The sequence below is a fragment of the Oncorhynchus tshawytscha genome, unplaced genomic scaffold (genome assembly GCF_018296145.1).
Source record: "Oncorhynchus tshawytscha isolate Ot180627B unplaced genomic scaffold, Otsh_v2.0 Un_scaffold_1341_pilon_pilon, whole genome shotgun sequence".
Classification (NCBI taxonomy): domain Eukaryota; kingdom Metazoa; phylum Chordata; class Actinopteri; order Salmoniformes; family Salmonidae; genus Oncorhynchus; species Oncorhynchus tshawytscha.
The window spans coordinates 1,202,501-1,207,500 of NW_024609828.1; positions in this window are offsets into that span (position 1 = coordinate 1,202,501).

The following is a 5,000-nucleotide window of genomic DNA, read 5'->3' on the forward strand; positions in this document are numbered from 1 at the left end:
TGGAGCGTTGTTTAACCCCCCACTGTGTCCAGTCAGACATGGAGGGGAGATGGAGCGTTGTTTAACCCCCCACTGTGTCCAGTCAGACATGGAGGGGAGATGGAGTGTTGTTTAACCCCCCACTGTGTCCAGTCAGACATGGAGGGGAGATGGAGCGTTGTTTAACCCCCATGGAGGGGAGATGTGTCCAGTCAGACATGGAGGGGAGATGGAGTGTTGTTTAACCCCCACTGTGTTCAGTCAGACATGGAGGGGAGATGGAGTGTTGTTTAACCCCCCACTGTGTTCAGTCAGACATGAAGGGGAGATGGAGCGTTGTTTAACCCCCCACTGTGTCCAGTCAGACATGGAGGGAGATGGAGCGTTGTTTAACCCCACCCCCCCACTGTGTCCAGTCAGACATGGAGGGGAGATGGAGCGTTGTTTAACCCCCCACTGTGTCCAGTCAGACATGGAGGGGAGATGGAGTGTTGTTTAACCCCCCACTGTGTCCAGTCAGACATGAAGGGGAGATGGAGTGTTGTTTAACCCCCCACTGTGTCCAGTCAGACATGGAGGGGAGATGGAGCGTTGTTTAACCCCCCACTGTGTCCAGTCAGACATGGAGGGGAGATGGAGCGTTGTTTAACCCCCCACTGTGTCCAGTCAGACATGGAGGGGAGATGGAGCGTTGTTTAACCCCCCACTGTGTCCAGTCAGACATGGGGAGATGGAGTGTTGTTTAACCCCCCCCCACTGTGTCCAGTCAGACATGGATGGGGAGATGGAGACATGTTGTTTAACCCCCCCCACTGTGTCCAGTCAGACATGAAGGGGAGATGGAGCGTTGTTTAACCCCCACTGTGTCCAGTCAGACATGGAGGGGAGATGACCCCCCACTGTGTCCAGTCAGATGGAAGGGGAGGAGTGTTGTTTAACCCCCCACTGTGTCCAGTCAGACATGGAGGGGAGATGGAGCGTTGTTTAACCCCCCACTGTGTCCAGTCAGACATGGAGGGGAGATGGAGTGTTGTTTAACCCCCCCCACTGTGTCCAGTCAGACATGGAGGGGAGATGTTGTTTAACCCCCACTGTGTCCAGTCAGACATGGAGGGGAGATGTTTAACCCCCCCCCACTGTGTCCAGTCAGACATGGAGGGGAGATGGAGCGTTGTTTAACCCCCCCCCCCACTGTGTCCAGTCAGACATGGAGGGGAGATGGAGTGTTGTTTAACCCCCCCCCACTGTGTCCAGTCAGACATGGAGGGGAGATGGAGTGTTGTTTAACCCCCCACTGTGTCCAGTCAGACATGGAGGGGAGATGGAGTGTTGTTTAACCCCCCACTGTGTCCAGTCAGACATGAAGGGGAGATGGAGTGTTGTTTGTCCCCCCACTGTGTCCAGTCAGACATGGAGGGGAGATGGAGCGTTGTTTAACCCCCCATTGTGTCCAGTCAGACATGGAGGGGAGATGGAGTTTAGATGGAGTGTTGTTTAAACCCCCCCCACTGTGTCCAGTCAGACATGGAGGGGAGATGGAGCGTTGTTTAACCCCCATTGTGTCCAGTCAGACATGGAGGGGAGATGGAGTGTTGTTTAACCCCCCACTGTGTTCAGTCAGACATGGAGGGGAGATGGAGTGTTGTTTAACCCCCCACTGTGTTCAGTCAGACATGAAGGAGAGATGGAGCGTTGTTTAACCCCCCACTGTGTCCAGTCAGACATGGAGGGGAGATGGAGCGTTGTTTAACCCCCCCACCCCCCCACTGTGTCCAGTCAGACATGGAGGGAGATGGAGCGTTGTTTAACCCCCCCCACTGTGTCCAGTCAGACATGGAGGGAGATGGAGCGTTGTTTAACCCCCCACTGTGTCCAGTCAGACATGGAGGGGAGATGGAGTGTTGTTTAACCCCCACTGTGTCCAGTCAGACATGAAGGGGAGATGGAGTGTTGTTTAACCCCCACTGTGTCCAGTCAGACATGGAGGGGAGATGGAGCGTTGTTTAACCCCCCACCCCCCCACTGTGTCCAGTCAGACATGAAGGGGAGATGGAGCGTTGTTTAACCCCCCACTGTGTCCAGTCAGACATGAAGGGGAGATGGAGTGTTGTTTAACCCCCCACTGTGTCCAGTCAGACATGGAGGGGAGATGGAGCGTTGTTTAACCCCCCACTGTGTCCAGTCAGACATGGAGGGAGATGGAGCGTTGTTTAACCCCCCACTGTGTCCAGTCAGACATGAAGGGGAGATGGAGCGTTGTTTAACCCCCCACTGTGTCCAGTCAGACATGAAGGGGAGATGGAGTGTTGTTTAACCCCCCCCACTGTGTCCAGTCAGACATGGAGGGGAGATGGAGTGTTGTTTAACCCCCCCACTGTGTCCAGTCAAAACACACACATTACAAACTGGCAGAACACGTGTTACACACAGATGCTCACACACCATCATCTGTTTACATGGCTGTTTCATGAGAACACGTGTCACACACACCATCATCTGTTTACATGGCTGTTTCATGAGAACACGTGTTACACACACCATCATCTGTTTACATGGCTGTTTCATGAGAACACGTGTCACACACACCATGATCTGTTTACATGGCTGTTTCATGAGAACACGTGTTACACACCATGATCTGTTTACATGGCTGTTTCATGAGAACACGTGTTACACACCATCATCTGTTTACATGGCTGTTTCATGAGAACACGTGTCACACACACCATGATCTGTTTACATGGCTGTTTCATGAGAACACGTGTTACACACCATGATCTGTTTACATGGCTGTTTCATGAGAACACGTGTTACACACCATCATCTGTTTACATGGCTGTTTCATGAGAACACGTGTCACACACACCATCATCTGTTTACATGGCTGTTTCATGAGAACACGTGTTACACACCATGATCTGTTTACATGGCTGTTTCATGAGAACACGTGTTACACACCATCATCTGTTTACATGGCTGTTTCATGAGAACACGTGTCACACACACCATGATCTGTTTACATGGCTGTTTCATGAGAACACGTGTTACACACCATGATCTGTTTACATGGCTGTTTCATGAGAACACGTGTTACACACCATGATCTGTTTACATGGCTGTTTCATGAGAACACGTGTTACACACCATGATCTGTTTACATGGCTGTTTCATGAGAACACGTGTTACACACCATCATCTGTTTACATGGCTGTTTCATGAGAACACGTGTCACACACACCATCATCTGTTTACATGGCTGTTTCATGAGAACACATGGCTGTTTCATGAGAACACACACACCATGATCTGTTTACATGGCTGTTTCATGAGAACACGTGTCACACACACCATGATCTGTTTACATGGCTGTTTCATGAGAACACGTGTTACACACCATGATCTGTTTACATGGCTGTTTCATGAGAACACGTGTTACACACCATCATCTGTTTACATGGCTGTTTCATGAGAACACGTGTTACACACCATCATCTGTTTACATGGCTGTTTCATGAGAACACGTGCACATTTTCAGTTCCCGAATCTCAACATTCCCATTTCCTACTCCCTCTCCTTTGTCTCTCTCTCTCCTTTCTCTCTCCCTCTCCACACAGCTCTGTGTGTTTGTCTCTCCTTCTCCTTTGTCTCACCCTCTCCTCACAGCTCTGTGTGTTTGTCTCTCCCTCTCCTTTGTCTCACCCTCTCCTCACAGCTCTGTGTGTTTGTCTCTCCCTCTCCTTTGTCTCACCCCCTCTCCCCAACTCTGTGTGTTTCTCTGTTTGTCTCCCACACTGGCTGTGTTTGTGCTCTATGTTCTGACTTAAGACTTCGGAAAAAGACCTGGAACTAAACTACACCTCGAGACAATCAAGTCTTCTGGGTCTCTATGACGTCATCACTGTGTGACGGTGGCAGGGCCGGTGTCTCCGGGCGAGCTTCTGAGGTTTCTCTTTGATGGTCTGGACCCGCTCTGAAGATGCATCAGCTCCCTTCTGACCTCATTTTCTCTCATTCCCTCACTTTTATCCCTGTTTCATCCCTGTTTCATCCCTCTGCAGAGAGACAGACATCAAGGGAGATTCTGGGCAAACATGTCATTTAGGACGATGACATCACCATGGCCGTGGAGACTTGTGTTATGTCTGAGGGAGGTGCCAGAAGAGAGGGATGATAGCTCAGTCTGGCTTTAGAGACCATGAGACACAGCAGTGTAAAACGGTCAGTCTGGGAGGCCCGACACACTCCATCCTTCCCTCTCTCCTTCTCTCTCTCTCACTCTGTCCTTCTCATCTCTCCATCCTTCCCTCTCTCCTTCTCTCTCACTCTCTGTCCTTCTTCTCATCTCTCCATCCTTCCTTCCCTCTCTCCTTCTCTCTCACTCTCTCCCTTTCTCCTCATCTCTCCATCCATCCTTCCCTCTCTTCTCTTTTGCTCTTCCTCTCTTCATTTTTCTTATTCCCTCATCTCTCATCTCTTCCTGTTTCCATCTACCTCTACCTCTCCCTCTCTCTCTCCCTCTCTCTCTCTCTCTCTCTCCCTGTTTCCATCTACCTCTCCCTCTCTCCGTTTTCATCTATCTCTCCCTCTCTCTCCCTGTTTCCATCTATCTCTCCCTCTCTCTCCCTGTTTCCATCTATCTCTCCCTCTCTCTCCCTGTTTCCATCTATCTCTCCCTCTCTCTCCCTGTTTCCATCTATCTCTCCCTCTCTCTCCCTGTTTCCATCTATCTCTCCCTCTCTCTCCCTGTTTCCATCTATCTCTCCCTCTCTCTCCCTGTTTCCATCTATCTCTCCCTCTCTCTCCCTGTTTCCATCTATCTCTCCCTCTCTCTCCCTGTTTCCATCTATCTCTCCCTCTCTCTCCCTGTTTCCATCTATCACTCCCTCTCTCTCCCTGTTTCCATCTATCTCTCCCTCTCTCTCCCTGTTTCCATCTATCTCTCCCTCTCTCTCCCTGTTTCCATCTATCACTCCCTCTCTCCCTCTCTCTCCCTGTTTCCATCTATCTCTACCTCTCTCTCC